We start from the raw sequence: 18556 nt of genomic DNA on the forward strand, positions 1-18556 counted from the left end.
GTGAATTGAAGATCCAGCAACTGAAAAAGGAGTTGGAGAACCGTGGATTAAATACAACTGGCAATAAGATCGAACTTCAAGCACGGCTACGAGAGGTAATGGAATCGCAAGGAATTGATGTGGACGAGTTTGTCTTTTATTCTGATGGGGACGAGACAACAACAAAAATTGAAGAGAAAAACGAAACATCCCAGACAGTTACGAGCACAGACTTGAACATGATATTGGCTGCAATAACTGCTCAAACATCGACAGTAACATCCAAGATGGAAGCACAGGAGGCACGCATGTCAGAAATGTCGACACAGATTACATCCAAGATGGAAACTCAACTGGAAGAGCAAAAGACATATATGACATCTCAGTTCGCTGAGCAGTTGAAAGCACAGGAGGCCCGCATATCCTCGCAGCTGGAGGCACAGGAGATAAGGGTAACATCAAAGCTGGAAGCACAGGATACAAAAATTGTGCAGCTCGAGGACAAAATTGATGCCGAGATAGAAGCTTTGAGAGGTCGTATACAGGAGTTGCAAATGAATCGCCCAGCAGTTTCAGCGAGTAATCCAAAGGTAAAAACACCATCCTTTGACGGTTCTGTTCCTTTCCAGGTTTTCAAGCTACAGTTTGAGAAGACCGCAGCAGTGAACAACTGGAATGTGGAAGATAAAGTTGCTGCACTATTCGTGGCATTGAAGGGGCCAGCAGCGGAAATTCTACAGACGATTCCCGAAGGAGAGCGGAACAATTATGAAGCATTGATGGCTGCTGTAGAACGACGTTATGGAAGCGAGCATAGGAAACAGATATTCCAAATTGAGTTGCAAAACCGCTACCAAAAAGCAAATGAGACATTGCAGGAGTTTGCTTCAGATATTGAAAGATTGGCTCATCTTGCAAATGCGGACGCACCCGTGGAATACACTGAAAGGGTAAAAATCCAGAGTTTCATAAATGGCATATGGGACGTGGAAACGAAGCGAGCTACATACGCAAACCCAAAGCTGACATTTTCTGAAACGGTATCACATGCATTGACTCAGGAAACGGCCTCACTATTGAGTAAACCAGCATACAAAGCTCATCGTGTAGAAGTGGAAAGACCAGATTGGGTAGACACTATTTTGGAAGCACTGAAGGGATCACAACAGAAAAATGCCGGAGTTATTAAATGTTTCAAGTGCGGCAACCCAGGTCATATTGCACGACATTGCAGCAGCGGTCCCAATAGCTCCAACAATGTGGGTGGTCGTAAACGCAGAGCAGAAGGTGATGAGCAAATATCCAAGACCACTCAATCGTTAAACTAAATCGAGTCAGCCGCAAGGGGCGACAGCTGGCTCCCGCAATTGAATGCCCCATAATCTCTATCTCGCAGATTGGAAGAAGATCGAGCAACCTTACTGTTGAAGGACATGTGGACGGAAAGGAACGGTTATTGACTGTAGATACGGGTGCATCTCATTCCATCATTCGAGCGGATTTAGTCAACAAAAAGATAAGACCATTGCTTGGAGCAAGATTACGTACAGCCACGGGAGAGGACACGCAGGTAATTGGAGAAGTAGAATGTGAAGTCGCAATTGGGAACGTCATGGTAGTACACAATTTTATAGTGGCAGAAATTGTTGATGAAATCATAATTGGAGTGGACTTCTTAATCGACCAAGGCATCAAGATCGACATGCAAAGCAAGACGATGCGATATAAAAACATGGATGTACCACTTAATTTCGGCTACGAGAGAGGCTACAGCAGTAAACGAGTGCTGGTGGAAGAGAGTCAGCAAATACCACCAAAATCCGAAGCAGTCATCTGGGCAAAGGTTGATGGAGATTGTGGGACAAACAAATTGTGGGTTGTCGAAGCAGCAAACAAATCAGCACTAAACATACTTGTAGGAAAAACCCTGGCTATGACAAAACAAGATGGACGTATTCCGGTAAGAGTACTCAATGAGTTCAAGTCACCACTCAAACTGACTAAAGGAGCTATTTTGGGAAGATGCCAAGAGGCTGAAGTGGTTATTAACTGTGAACAGCTCCAGGAACACGTTTCAGCTAGTAATACTGATCTTTCAAATGACATCACGGCATGGATGCAGGGGCTAGAGGAAGCATATCAGAGTAAGGCAAAACAACTGCTCCTAAAGTACGCGAACATATTTGACCAGGATGATTCTAAACCAAGCCGCACCAACGTTGTGAAACATCAAATTGACACTGGAGATGCGAGACCGATCCGTCAAGCTCCACGTAGTGTTCCACTGGCGAAGCGGGAAGTTGTGAGTCAAATCATTCAAGAAATGAACGACAGCGGCGTCATCGAACCATCAGCTAGTCCATGGAGCTCACCGGTAGTACTTGTAAAAAAGAAGGATGGAAAAATGAGGTTTTGCGTGGACTACCGGAAGTTGAATGACGTAACGAAAAAGGATAGCTACCCATTGCCAAGAATTGACGACACTCTGGACTCGCTATCTGGTACGAAATGGTTTTCCACGCTGGACTTGAAAAGCGGCTACTGGCAAGTGGAGGTGAAGGAGGAAGATAAAGAGAAAACAGCCTTCAGTGTCGGTGATGGTCTTTGGCAATTTACAGTGATGCCTTTTGGACTTTGTAATGCACCAGCTACTTTTGAGAGACTCATGGACCAGGTACTGAAAGGACTACATTGGAAAACATGCTTGGTGTACCTGGACGACATCATCGTATTGGGCAAGAACTTTGATGAACATCTTAAGAACTTGGAGGAAGTTTTCCAGAGAATAGCTGGCGCTGGTCTGAAGTTAAGTCCCAAAAAGTGTGCGCTGTTTAAAAAGGAAGTCAATTATTTGGGTCACAAGGTAACGACAGAGGGCATCTGCACTGCGAACGAAAAAATAGAGGCTGTACAGGATTGGCCAAGACCACAGAACCTACATGAATTGAGAAGTTTTCTTGGGCTGTGCACATATTACCGCCGATTTGTACCAAATTTTTCCAGCGTAGCCCATAGCCTCCATGAGCTTACAAGAAAAAACAAAGCTTTTGAATGGAAGAAGGAGCAAGAAGTGGCTTTCCAAACATTGAAGGAGCGTTTGTGCACTGCCCCAATGTTAGCATATCCGATTCCAGGAGCAACATTTATTCTAGATACAGATGCAAGTGGATATGCTATAGGAGGCGTTTTATCACAACTGGTCGATGGACAGGAGAAGGTAGTTGCATATTACAGCCGTTCGATTGGAAAACCAGAGAGGAACTACTGTGTTACGCGGAGAGAGCTGTTGGCATTGGTAGAGTGCATTAAACATTTTCACAAATACCTCTACGGCCAGCGATTCCATGTCAGGACAGATCACGCAGCATTGAAATGGCTTCTGCAGTTCCGTAATCCGGAAGGACAATTGGCACGGTGGATCGAGCGACTTCAAAGCTATGACTTTTCCATTGAGCATCGAAAAAGTAGTACCCATGGAAATGCCGATGCAATGTCACGAAGGCCATGTAGTTTGGAATGCAAGCACTGTTCAAAGGCCGAGGCTAAAGAAGACATTATAGATGTTCGGCTAATGACTATAACGTGTACGGATGAATGGGACAAGGAACAACTAAGAAAGTGTCAGCTAGAAGATACAGATCTGTCACATGTTATGCAAGGGCTCGAACGAAACGAAAGACCAAGCAGAGAGGATATGTCAGCAGAGAGTCCCATTGCGAAGTCATATTGGGCACAGTGGAACAGTTTGGAATTGATATCCGGTTGCTTGCATCGAGTATGGGAGAGTGAGGATGGTCAATGCAAGAAGAAACTTATAGTTGTTCCCAGAAAGAGGATTCCTGACGTGCTCAGCGAGTTGCACAATGGTCCAAGTGGAGGCCATCTTGGAATCACGAAGACACTCGAGAAAATTAAGCAAAGATTCTATTGGGTTGGTTGCCGTCAGTCGGTCACCGAGTGGATTGCCAATTGCGAGGTATGCAACAGAGCGAAAGGGCCCAAAACCCGAAGTCGTGGCCAGATGAAGCAGTATATTTCAGGTGCACCATTTGAAAGGATCGCCATGGATGTCGCAGGTCCATTTCCTACTAGCAACCGCGGAAACAAATACGTACTGGTGGTTATGGATTATTTCAGTAAATGGCCAGAGGAATACCCAATCCCAAACCAAGAAGCAGAAACAGTAGCAGAAGTGGTAAAAAACGAATGGGTTGCAAGGTATGGTGTACCAATGGAGTTACATTCTGACCAAGGCAGGAATTTTGAATCAGCTGTGTTCCAAGAACTGTGCACGAAGTTGGGCATTCGAAAAACACGGACAACTGCATTGCATCCTCAGTCCGATGGTATGGTGGAACGTTTCAATAGAACATTGGAGGAGCATTTAAGGAAAGTAGTCAACAAGTACCATAAGGACTGGGATACACACATATCATTATTCTTGATGGCCTACCGATCGGCAGTACATGACACAACGGGCCAAACTCCCGCAAAGGTAATTTTTGGCAATGACCTTCGACTGCCAGCTGATTTGAAGTATGGGATAGATGCCGATGCGGAGAGGAATGTCAAGAAATCCACTGATGTCTTAGAAGAAGAGCTGAGAGAGATACACGATCTGGTAAGGCAACGAGCAAAGATTATGAGTGACAAGATGAAAGCAAGGTACGATAAAGCAATTAATTCGGAAGGGTTTCAGGAAGGAGATTTGGTGCTGCTATACAACCCACAACGAAAAAAAAGGTTTGTCCCCAAAATTGCAGTGTAACTGGGAAGGTCCATACAAAGTTGTAAAACGGATCAACGATGTAGTGTACCGCATACAAACCATCGGTAAACCACGAACCAAAATGAAGGTGGTCCATTTGGAAAGGCTAGCAACGTTTAGATCGAGAGATTTGTCTGATCGGGACGATCAGACTTAGGTGGAGGGCAGTGTCACGGATATTAGCATCACTAAATTATCCCATCACTAATGCGATGCTAAGGCCATGCCAAGCAGTATTTACGTTAATAATCAAATCAAGTATACACATATATAAGGCAGCCCAGAGAGATGTCACACACAGATGCATTTACTTATATGCCTATGTGCGCGCGAGAGACTGCAAACTACAAACATTCACATCAATAATTCAATCTTTATGTATCTACATAAACGAATAAATAATTGCGTCTACACATATGTACGTATACGAGCAGCGGAGCGGCAATGCACAAACACATGCATATATCTTATCTGAGTTGTCACAAGAGTGAGCAATAATTTGTGCACGTAATTGTGGCTGGCGATTTTGTAGCCGAAACAACTAGTAAGTTCTGGAAATCGAAGAGCCTAGAAGTATGCAGCGTAAACTATAAAAGCGGCGCCAGCGAGTAAGAAGTAATTCAGTTTGATTTGAGTTGTCAAGCAGTTGCGATTAAGACGATATCTAGCGAGCAATAGCAGTATTATTTTGAATAGTAGAGTTTCATTGAGCTATCAATCAGTGTGGTTATTAAGCAAGCTATTCGTTGCATAGTTGAGTGTATTGTGAAGTACTTTAATAAAGGCCATTTTGCATTATTACAAATTGGAGTTATTTATTCAACAGTTTAGTGATTCGAACTTAGCAGAGGATTGCAAATAAGAGGATTTGCAAGTAAATTCGTTACAATATGTAACGAGCCGGACCCGTGCGCATCTTGCGCAACCAATATAAACGTCTCTTATCAAATATCAACAAATCAGCTGTTCTATCGATCAATTAAAACTTACAGTGCCATGGAACAAATAGATTTCTTTGTGTGCTCACAATCCTTTCTTTTTAACAAATTATTTTCATAAAATATAGCGAAACAAAAGCACTATGTCCAAAATTTCACAAAGCTCGCTAATAGCCCGAATCTCCATCTTTACAACCAAAACTGTATTTATAGATTTGGATTCCAAATAAGAGCGAAAAAGGGACCCGTACATAAAAACACCAAAACATAAAGTCCCACTCCCATCAAATATTCTCGGACTACTGTTTTCCGCAATTCTCAATCGGCTTATAAAATATGCCAACGACTTGGTTTTTGTATCTCAGATATATGCATGTGTTTGTGCGTTTCTCTCCGCTGCTTGTATGGACATATGTGTAGACATAATGATTAATTTGATTACGCACATACAAGTGTGGCAGCTTGCTTTATTGTGGTTGTGGCTTTATTTACTTAGTTTCAGATTAGTGATGTGAGTATCACTTAGTGTCACTAATATTCGTCACAGTATGTTAACAACATTTTTCCGTCAGTTCAGAGATACAAAATTTGTTTTGTAAACGGCGTCCTTCCTGAAGAAAAAACTATTCTCAAATTTTAAGGAAATTACTTCTTAATTTAGTTATATCACATTTATACTGATGCCTAATGCATTGTAGATTTGTTTTTGTACTCAAAGGCCAAATGCGTGATTCCAAATCACATATTTAACCCTAGAAATATAACGTTATTTTTTTACCCTAGAACGTCTGAGGGACGTGTTCAAGTTTAAGGACCCTAAAGATATAAGAAAACTTACATTTTTTTGTTTTTTTTTTTTTAATCATTTATTTTATATATGTGACCCGGTCTATGAAAAGGTGGCTTATGACTCAAAAAAGAAATTGCGAGAAACAGCTGTTAACAGATGTTTTTTTTTTAGTCATAAGCCACCTTTTCATAGAACGGGTGACATATATACACTTCTTTTAAATGTTTTTTTAAGAAAAATATTGTTTTTTTAATATATTAAGAAATAAGTTTGACTTGTCTTGGGCTTGCCCTTACAAAAATCAGTCCTTTTCGAAGGACTCAGTTTATAACAAAAAAATTTAAATAAAGTACATTTTTTGTACTTCAATTGAATGAATTAATTGTTTTAAACTATACTTAAAAAAATATTAGCTAAAATTACCATTTTAGGCAAAAATTTCATATAAAACTTGTAGTCACGTAAAAGATAACGACACGTCTCTTAGACGTTTTTTTAAAAAACAATCGTATATTTATATTTCAGCAAACAAAAAAGTTACTACTGAAAAGCACCCCCACTGACAAGCTGGTAATGGGTGCTGAGAAAACTGAAAATGAGGATGTTCTCTCTTTACGATTGTGGAAGACTGAGAGCAAAACTAAAACGACGTACGTCTCACCAACATACGTTATCTCACTAGGGTGAAACGTATTAAAACAAGGCGCATTTGTTTTTTTTTGCTCATCCTAGCCTAAAAGCCAATTATTAACCAAGCAAATCGCACCATAAATAATATCTTATTATATCTCTTTATATATAATGGCTTTGAACCCTCCAATTGTCTGGTGCACTCTCTCATAGTGTGGCCATGTGCAAGGCGGGTAATTCTTTACTTTAGGGTACAACTGCTAAAACTCGTCCAAAAATATCGGGAGAGGTGTCAAAAGACGCGCTTTGGACCCAGGATCACGAGTCCAAAAGCGGAAATTCCAAATTTTATTTCTTTTCGGAGATATTTGCAAACAAATTTGGAAATTTTCATGTGGTTGTTGGAATTTTGATGATTTTAGTGTACCCACAAGAAAAACTGTCGGTAAAAGTGTTTTGCGCAGATATAGATTTGGTCGCCAACCCGGTGTTGGACCCACCCAGTGTAATTTCTTATAAGCGCGGCCGAAGGCCGCCAATGCAGAAAGGTTTTCTGCGCAAAAATACTATGGATCCCACCCCCGGTTTCAGAGCGCTTTTTTGGAAATATCTTTTGACAGAAATAAAATATGAACTCTCCAAATGCGTCTTTTGACACCTCTCCCAATACTTTGGACGAGTTTTAGCAGTTGTACCCTAAAGTAAAGAATTACCACATTTTATTTAATTCGATTTATTGCACATTAGTACCTGTATCGTTGCCTAAAAATTTTCAGATTCACTAGGATTGGTCCTGAGCTGCGGGGGAAGCCAAATTTAGTCAGCTCTACGGAAATTCCGCATATACACCCATTTTTGCTGAAACCTTGAAGCTCCTCTACCCGCTCCTCACAGAGGTCAAGGATAGCCAACCCTTTTTCTTTGCTTTATACGATATAAAAATTAGAAGTTAAGTTGAGCTAATATTTATTCTTTTTCAATTAAAAATTTCAAATTTACTCACCTTTAACCAAGGCGAATTGAGTACCAGCTGATTGCTTCTTCTTGATAATTTTCCATACATAGCCTTGTACAACAAGATGTCAGTTAATCGAAATCAATGAACATTTTCTTTTGATTTGACATTCTTCTGCACGGCGAATTGATTGAGTTCGCTTTGCCAGCACCTATTATAGATTCGCCTTGCAGGTGCTGTTATCCCAACAGCTGATTGCTTATTCTTGATTATTTTCCATACAACGCCTTGTACAACAACAAGGTGAATCCATACCCGGTGGCAAGGCGAATTCAGTAGAGGTGGTGTTATCCCAACAGTTGATTGCTTCTTCTTGATAATTTTCCATACAAAGCCTTGTACAACAAGATGTCAATTAATCGAAATCAATGAAAATTTTCTTTTGACTTGGCATTCTTATGCACGGCGAATTGGTTGAACTGGTATGGATTCGCCTTGCCCGGTGGTGGCAAAACGAATTCAACCAATTCGCCGTGCAGAAGAATGTCAAGTCAAAAGAAAATTTCAATTGATTTCGATTAACTGAAATTTTGTTGTACAAGGCTTTGTATGGCAAATTATCAAGAAGAAGCAATAAGCTGTTTGGATAACAACACCTGGTACTGAATTCGCCTTGGTACAACAATATGTCAGTTAACCGAAATCAGTTGAAATTTTCTTTTGACTTGACATTCTTCTGCACGGCGAATTGGTTGAAATCGCTTTGCCACCACCTGGTATGGATTCACAGAATAATAAAAAATTCAAATTTTTTGGTAAAACGCAAACAATGTTTAATTTTTTGATACAGCTCCACTCTAAAACAGAAATTAAAGGACAGCTATCCCGTTCATTTTTTTTTCTTGGAGTATTCTATATATTGGAACTCAACTTCAGAAACGAAATTCTGATTTGCATCAGTGTACAATAAAATGTGCGGCATCATACGAAAACACTCAAGAAAAGCTACGTATATATTTTTTATGTGAAAAATGGTAGTATTGGCTGAACGTTCATGTGTAACACATGTGTTAAAGTCTACATCACAAATAATTTGTTTTATAGTTTATTGTTTATTGTTTTATAATACATAGTTATTTTTGAACAAAAATTCAAAAGTAACAGTCTCTGGGTGATTCGGAAAGGTCCCGGTATCCCGTGGTTGTCATTTTCAAATCTCGAAATCCCGGGACTGCAAAAGATCTTCGGGCCGGATGCCTTAGTTCCAAGGGATGGGATGTATGTAAACGCGTAGATTAACAATTGAGGGTTTATTGTAGATAAGTGCACATGCATATATATGTATATATAACATTACATACATGGAAACGTATTTCTTATCAGTTTCCGCCGAGTCCCGTTAGAGGGTATTGATGACAATTTGTGAGTGGTCGCACTTATTGGATGGGGCGAAGCACTCCCTTCAAAAAACGCGAGTACTCTATAAATAATGTAAGGAATACTCCTTTGGGAGTATAGGACTGCTCCAAATCTAATCTGTATTCATACAAAAAATGTGCTCCAATTAACATTGTGATGTCCTAGGAGAGGAGTAGGTGATCCCACTCTCGCTTTGTTTGTGAGTAATCCATAGAGTACATACGTTAGAGTACTTTCACTGTAGTACTCCATGGAGCACCCACAGAGGATCATATGCCAAAGTACTAAAGAGGAATTGTGTCGAAAAGAATTATCGAAGTGAATTTAATTTAAAATGAAAGTAAATGAAGAGGGGCAATACACCTTTTATATTTTATACTGCGAATATTCTTATATTATTTAGCATTTGCGTGAATAAAGAATCTAATATAATACGCATACGCATACGTGAACATTGTACAGGTTTACAAGTATGATATGTATGAGAGGGAAACAATTTCTTTCCCTTTCTAACACACGGCAGTTTGACATTTCGGTCAGTGTCAAACTAGCGTGGAACCCAGTGGAACCTGCGTGGAACATGAGTTTTGACACTGAACGAAGTTCAAAAGTTCTCCGCGAAAAACAGTTTGAAACCGAGGTCGACTGCAATAACCCGTCCAAAAAAGCGAAAAGAAAAATGAAAAGACGCGTTTTGTCCTGTTATCAATAGTCCAAAAGCGGAAAAGTATTCGAATTATTGGAGGCGAGGCAAAAACGCGTCTATTAATACCTCCCCCGACGGTTTTGGTCGTATTTTGGCAATCGTCCCCGGTAATAAAGTATCACAATTTGTTAATTAAAATTGTCCAAAACATATGTATTTTAAAGAGAGAAGTAATTAAGCGCTCGTTCGAAAGTAAATAAGGATATTTCTTTGTAATTTTACAATAAAAATTTTACGCAGTTTTCGTTAGCAGCTACTACACTTTTCTTGGACCTAAGAAGTACAACAGTGCAAAATAGCATCCACACAAAAAACGAATAAGAACAAGCATTTTATCAGGTGAGCGTGGCTGTGTATGTGCGTGCTTCTACATATCCTACTTGTAGACCTTTACAATGTACGTGAATAAAGAAACTAATATAATATGTATACATAAAACCAGTGCGCTGTTGCATTTTATCAGAGTTGCCAAAGTAAAATTTTATTATTAGTTATTTGCATGCAATATTTTCTTTTGGTAACTCTGTTCGATCGTCATCGTGTCGCGTTCACTGTCGTTAAAAAACGAGCAATGATCGGCTGATGGTGGTCCGCAAACGCATTGCAAAGGAGTATTGTTAGAGTACTCCAACATGAAGAAAATGGAACACGTAATCCAACAATTTTTGCAGGGCTGCTAAAATATCAAAGGCTATTTTAAGGGCCAGTTAAACTTCCTTAACCCTAACGCCATAGTCGTAACCACACCCATATCCATAACCATCTCCATTGTGATCAATTAATGGTGCTATAACTTTAAATAGCTGACATTTTCATAAAAAGCAGGAAAACGCAAAAAATTACAAACATATTCCACAAAAAATGTCTGTTAGTTATAACGTATCCAAAACAATAAATAAAATATACAAAAAATTAATAAATTCACCAACCAAATATTTTTAGGTTATGGATATGGCGGAAAAACCAAAAACCAACTGGTTGGCTATAATATGGTTATGGGTTTAGCGTTATGGTATGGCACCGTTAACCTTCCTATACTCGCGCATTGGTCTCTGAGACCGACGAAACACATTTTCGTAATTATTTTTATGCACGAACATCTGGAGAAGCCGAGCTCTATGCTAAGTGTCGGATTTGTGGCTTAAGCTGGAGACATTGGTGCTTTATCGGTAACCGTATCGGTAACCTTATAACAGCTGATTCGACCAACCTTATGAGAATCAATGCAATCGATTATTGGTGCCGCTAAGGTCGAACCGTATCGTAGCCAACCAATTGGGATTTGGTTGACCGTCGTAACGATAAACAGCTGATTACGTTAGGGATACGGATACAGCGATACGACATACGGCACCAATGACTCCGGCTTTACTTCGTTATAGTGCACGCTGTCCGTTCGTGCGAAGCGTATGTGTTGTAGCATTTGGCGCCAATTGGTCCGTAAGACCGACGCGAGTAGGCCCTGATTGTTATGGTGAGGCTCAAAACTAAGCCAAACATAGATAAATATATCGTTAGCTTAATGTGAAAATATGCTAAGTCACTTTTTACGAATTTTATAGGAGACGAAAAAAACTGAATAATTTTTGAAATAACCCTTTTTTTCAAAACTGTGAATGAGGATACCTTAGTTGCAATACTTTTGAGTGCAGAAGCTTTGAAAAAGATAAATAAAAATCATGTATGCTAACCCAGCAGCTATTTTATGACTTAGCACAATTTCTTCACTCAAAAAAAATGTTTTCTCCTGACTTAGCACTTTTTACTCAATATGTTTCCCCATCACTCCTCCCCTTTAATGATTGAAAGATAACACTAAAACTAGGTGTTTTTTTTTCAAGCGAGCTTTAAAAAACGCTTCAACTAGCTAAACAGTTTCATTATGGCAAAACCATACAGATGGTTACTTTTTTTAGCTGCTTTGACATTTCTACTTCTAGCGCAGTATGTTTTTGACACTCAACCAGAGAATTACAAAAACAAAATACATGAAATGCGTGTGTTTGTTTGTATGTATGTCACCCTGCCGCCACGCTGTTATTTTGTTATTTTTTTTATCTGCACATTCATATGTTCATTTCATTCGCTCGTTCACAATAGTGCCCTATTTTTGAATATGCAACACTAGGTGTATTTTTTTTCAAGCGAGCTTGAAGAAAATGCTTCAACTAGCTAAACAGTTTCATTATGCCAAAACCATACAGATGGTGGAGGTTTATCAGCTAATTGTTACTTTTTTTCGCTGCTATGACATTTCTACTTCTAGCGCAGTATGTTTTTGACACTCAACCAGAGAATTAGAAAAGCAAAATACATGAAATGCGTGTATTTGTTTGTATGTATGTCACCCTGCCGCCACGCTAGGTGTATTTTTTTGCAAGCGAACTTGAAGAAAACGCTTCAACTAGCTAAACAGTTTCATTATGCCAAAACCGCACAGATGGTGCAGGTTTATCAGCTAATTGTTACTTTTTTTCGCTGCTATGACATTTCTACTTCTAGCGCAGTATGTTTTTGACACTCAACGAGAGAATTACAAAAACAAAATACATGAAATGCGTGTGTTTGTTTGTATGTATGTACCCCTGCCGCCACGCTGTTATTTTGTTATTTTTGTTTATCTGCACACTCATATGTTCATTTCATTCGCTCGTTCACAATAGTGCCCTGTTTTTGAATATGCAATACTATACAACACTATCAATCAGGTCGACAATTACCTAAGCGGTTTCAACTAAAGAGGAGCTTAGACTATATAGAACCAAAATAAGGAATAGCTCCGATGTATTTCGTTTGCCAGACAACAAGTATGTATAACTACTTTCGGGGGTGTTAGAATGTATTAATGTTTCAGCTGGAAATATTTTACTTTATTTCAGATTTGAAGACTCTTTTCGTCTCAGTAAAACTGCCTTCAGATATGTTCTGGAAACGATTCAGCCGCACATGAAAAACGAAATCAGGACAACGGCGATTTCAAAAACCATAAAATTGGCAGCAACGTGGTGATTTTTGGGGCAAGGTTCCTATCAACTAAGTGTGGGAAATGATTTCCATCTTGGACTTTCCCAGCCTTCCATTAGTGCTGTACTTTCTGAAACACTCTACGTTTTGGAATCTGTTATATGTCCTCTTTGGATAAAATTTCATATGACAGAGGCTGAATACACAGAATGTAAGGAGTATTTTTTCGAAAAAAAACTGGCTTTCCAGGAGTTATTGGCTGCGTCGATGGAACTCATATAAAACCGCTTAGCCAACTCAACTCGATTACTTTTTATTGTTGCTTTCCATGCAATTCGGTAAGCTAGCTAGTGTTTTAATTGTAATAGTTTGCAACGAAATACATCTACTATATATTTCACAAAAAATACTATTTATTTGTCAAACTATTTCTAACGGTTCTGATCTGGACTCCTTTGCCGGATGGTGCGCAGACAATAATATATTTTTAAATTCAAACAAAGGCTGTGTTGAGTCTTTTTCCAAAAAGACTACTGCCACATACTTTATCTACAAACTAAATGCTAAATCTCTTAATCGTTGTCAAGAGAGTAAAGACTTGGGTGTAATTTTTGACTCCAAACTCTCTTTTTCTAGTCAAATTGACTTCATTGTTTCAAAATTTGTTGCAATGTTTGGGTTCAGTAGACGTAACACAAGTGACTTTAAGGACCCTATGACGTTGAAGGCACTTTATATATCCTTGGTCAGAAGTGGTATTGAATATTGCTCAAAAATGTGGAATCCTTTCTATGAATCTAACTCCTATAAAATTGAGAAAGTTCCAAAATTTTTTTCAAAATTGCTTTGCTGATATTGTTTTAGTTGTTTTTTCGGCCTTTGAATTGAAATAATTTTAACAATCTTAAACGAGAGTAAGATCGGGAAATACGACAAATCCGACGTTATATACAAAATTAAATGCAACGGTGACGGATCCCAGGTACCTTGCCCTAAGGTATATATTGGGACCACTAAATCCAGACTAAAAACGAGGATTTCCGCGCACAAATCCAATATTAAAAATCGCGATCACTATAATGACAACCAAACAGCTCTTTCCCAGCATTGTAAAACTTTGGGACACTCTCCAGAGTTTGATGATGTAAAAATTTTACAAGAGGAATCACATTACAATAAACGCTACATTTTAGAGATGTTGTATATTATCGGCACGCCCAACGAAAATCGCATGAATTTCAAGTCCGGCACTGAATGGAACTAGGGGGTGAGGAGGGCGGGATGGCCTAGAAGGTTTAATGTGGTCATATAAATCGTTCCTGAGATGGTCGAACTAGTAGTACCTTAATAGTGCTTTGTTACCGGAACGTACCGGATCTATATCCGGCAAAGGGCCATCAACATCGGTAACACTCCCCAAAGCCTTCGGGGAGTGTCTTTATCGTTAATACAGCAACAACAAACAAGCATGTACTTTTAGACTGAATGAATTAAATAAATAAAATGCGCACACAAAGAAATGACTAGTAATTCAGATTGATATTATTGACAGGTTGACTTAGCACATTTTTTTTAATAGCTGACGACTTAGCACGTAAAAATGAAAAATTTTAATTTTTTTTTTTTTTTTGCGATCGATGTATTTTGAATTCAGATTTAAAACTGCATTAAAATACAATTTTTCAAAAAAAGTCACTTAGCACATTTTCACATTAAGCTAACGATATTCTTTAATATGTATTTTATTACTATTAATAAATTTATTTTGTTTCTAAGAAGTTCAGATTTTATTTTTGTTTTCCTATTACATAAGAAAAATATCTCAAATTTGAAGACTGATTTGTGGTAGACTGAAAGTCCGTAAGGCAAGGTGCAAACGAGGCTACGCGTGATAGACGCTGCAGGCGAAATTTGTACGCCGAACACATGTATTTGAATGGAGAGCTGATACGAGGCGTCAGCTGCATGGAAGCGACAAAGCATGAAATTTTCGTGTAGCTAAGCGTACAGCAATGTTGGTCGCTGAGCGTAGGTATGCTTGAAAAAAAGGAAGAACAAGATTTTTGTTTACATTTTTTTGTATGCAAATTTGTGTAATTAGTTAAAAAATGTTACTTTAGTTAATAAGAGTGCGTTAAAGGTCTATTACCAAAGCGAAAAAGAGTATTAAACACCACAACAGCTTGGTTAGACATTGTTGAAGCGTTTAAAAGGCTAAAAAGTGTTGGAAACTAGAAATCACCCTTTTCTCTAGTCCGCGGTGGTTTAATATTGCCCTTCATAATTTACAAAGGCACGGGGATGCAAACATTTAATACCTATTTTCCTTTGGTTTCGGGGACGGATATAGCTGAAGAAATTTAATTTTTTATTTTTTTCAATAATTGTGTGCTTCTTGTAGCAACGCTCGAAAGTAGCTTCGTGTGCAGATCTTGAGGCGTAGAGAAATTGTAGCTATATGAAATATCTTGTACGCGTCTATGACGCGTAGCCTCGTGTGCACCTTGCCTAAAATAATTAATAAGTGAAGTACTATGCACAATATTTTGTTTTATAATGCCCTAAATTTTAAAATAATATTAAAAACAAAAGTATGTAAAAAACTATATTGTATGAACTATCGGACTGTGAGACCGTGCGCGAGTATAGATGTTACAATAATTGGCGCGAGTATAAGAAGGTTAATCGATTACATTGATTTCCATAAGGTAGGTTCGATCAGCTGTTTTATCGCGTTATGGATAAGCACCATTAATTGGCCCTTTATATTGAAACGTTACCATAAGTAAATTGATAGGAAGAAATGACAGCATTGGAACAGCGACACAGTGATACCGGCGCACTAGTGATTTTCAATTTTTCAATGACAAATGCAACTCTACATTTGATGAAGTCACAGCGTGCTTAGCAACCGTTTGCTGCATTCTATTTTGGTATCAAATTCGCTGCGGGGTTTGTTGTGTTATTTTTAGTTATATGATGATCAAAGTTTATTAACATGAGCAAAATGAAGATGTTTTTTTAAACAATTTTACTAAACTGAATGTATTAAAACAACTAAAATTATAAAAAGAAGCCGAAGCAAATAATCTGTTTCAAGAACTAATCGATTTATACACGTAAACACAAGTAAGATTTGTACACTAATTGGTCTTCAAATATTTTTTAAGGTTATGTGATTTTGGCGGTAGTGGAATATGCATCTATTAAATAAAAAATTTAACATGTAGAATAACGGAAATGTTACGAATGGCGTCTGCGGAATTAATTTAGAAAAGCGAATAGTTTGGAAAAAGGGTAGTAGTGCAGTTTACGCTACCCACCTTGAAGTTGGGCCAAGATTTTCGAGTGAGGTATCAAAAGTCGCGTATTAATCTCGAGAAGAATAATCTGAAGGCGGAAAAGAAAAAATGTATCGCTGTCCGGAGATATTTGCAGTTGAAGTTGGCGGACTTGGCATGGCGTAGCCCAGGGTTATTTTTTATAAGCGCGGCCGAAGGCCGCCAACGCAGAAAGGTGTTCTGCGCAAAAATACTATGGATCCCACCCCCGGTTTCGGAGGGACCCGCGGGTCTTTTTTCGGTTATATCTTTTGAACGGATGAAACAAATTAACTTCCGCTTTCGGATTCTTGATCTAGACGTGAATACGCGTCTTTTGATACCTCACTGGAAATTTCGGTGGGTACCGTAAACTGCACTATTGCCTTTACTATATGCTGTACTAAATGCTGCACACTTTTCTGCACACTTAATTTTCTTTTAAAGATTTTTGGCGATGGAATTTTAGCTTAGCGAAAGTTGGAGTCTGGGGGCTGATGTCATTGAAGCTAACACACTGTTTCGTTATACCGTGACGCAATGACGCCACTAACTGCAGTACCACTACAGACTTAATTTCGACATAACATCAATTCTCAACACTTCAACTCAATGCCGCCAGTAACGCCAATAACTCTCCTGCCAATTTACTTAGTACTTAGTACCTGTATTATGATCAGGCAAGATCTGTAATTCGGTAATCGGAATTTGCTGTTAGTCAAAACTTCACCCCAATGCCGCCAATAACACTGCTGTGACGCCACCTATGACTGGTAATAAAAAGCGTTATGAGCGGGCGACATCTGTCATTCGGTAGTCGAAAGTTCTTGCTAGTCATATAATGCCACCTACGAATATTATAGCATGAGCGGGCGACATCTGTAATCGAGAGTTGCTGCTATTCAACACTGTGCGTAATACGCGAGCATGGGATTCACCATGTGGAAAGAAATTTTTCTCATATAAAATAGCATGGTTAATCCCGCGAAGTAATGGCATGAAATATTGCTTGATAGCATGTTTTGAACCTTCTTGTTAGTCACCCAGGGTTTAAAAAATACTCTTTACGAATGCCCTTATCAACAGCTTTCATTTGATATCCATATTGTATAAACACATTCTAGTGGTACCCGGGTCCAAGTTGTTTATTGATGACTTCCAAGAAGTTTCGTTAATTCTGAAAACAAGTTTGAAGTAAATTGAGATCCCTGATCTGTTTTTATTTCTAATGGAACTCCAAAACGTGAAATATATTCTTTAAAAAATTTATTTACAACCGTAATTGCAGAAATATCTCTTAGTGCGAATGCCTCTGGCCAACGTGTAAATTTATCAATTATAGTTAATATGTAACGATATCCTTTTGAAACAGGTAAGGGTCCAACAATATCTAAGTGAATGTGTTCAAATCTAGATTTTGGAATTGGAATTTTCATAACTGGAGATTTTGTATGACGATGTACTTTCGATTTTTGACAACTTATACATTCTTTAGACCAAGTATTAATATCTTTATTCATTTTAGGCCAAAAATATTTATTAACTATCAAACGACGTGTAGCTCTACTACCAGGATGTGAAATCCCATGTAACATATCAAATATTATTTTTCTCAAATTGTTTGGAATGAAAGGCCTAGGATTTTCTCCTGACACTTCGCACCATATATTAAAGTTAAGAACGAGAATTTTTATTAGTTTGAAATTTAAAAATGTTTGCTCTGAGGTAAGTTTGCTTAATTCACTGTCTTGTTGTTGTTCACTTTGTAAAATATTTAAATTAATGTCCGAATTATTAATCGCTTCTACTTCAAACGCACGAGATAATGTATCAGCTACAAAATTTTTTTGTCCTTTAATATACCTAATGTCATTCGTAAACTGAGCAATGTATTCCATATGCCTAGTCTGTCTTAGACCGCATTCTGTTTTCGAATTTAAAGCAAATACAAGAGGCGTGTGATCTGTGAAAACTGTAAATTCACGTCCTTCTAGAAGGTAACGAAAATGTTTAATTTTCAAATAAATAGCTAATAGTTCCCTATCAAATGCACTATATTTAATTTCGGATGGAGACAATTTCTTTGA

The 18556-nt window shown here is 38.4% G+C and overlaps 1 protein-coding gene across 2 annotated transcripts in view; it reads left to right on the forward strand.

Moving 5' to 3' along the window:
• The window catches only part of LOC137252649 (GPI mannosyltransferase 3-like), a 44950-nt gene that overhangs the window by 10521 nt on the left and 15873 nt on the right, over positions 1 to 18556 (forward strand). Inside the window, exon 1 of one of the 2 annotated variants that reach the window (XM_067788682.1) lies at positions 16053 to 16278. The exons of the other annotated variant lie outside the window; for it this stretch is intronic. The gene's annotated coding sequence lies outside the window, so the exon portion shown is untranslated. Of the gene's footprint in view, positions 1 to 16052; positions 16279 to 18556 lie in introns of those variants that run through there. 2 annotated transcript variants of the gene reach the window in all.

Source organism: Eurosta solidaginis, chromosome 5, assembly GCF_040869045.1.
Source record: "Eurosta solidaginis isolate ZX-2024a chromosome 5, ASM4086904v1, whole genome shotgun sequence".
Lineage (NCBI taxonomy): Eukaryota > Metazoa > Arthropoda > Insecta > Diptera > Tephritidae > Eurosta > Eurosta solidaginis.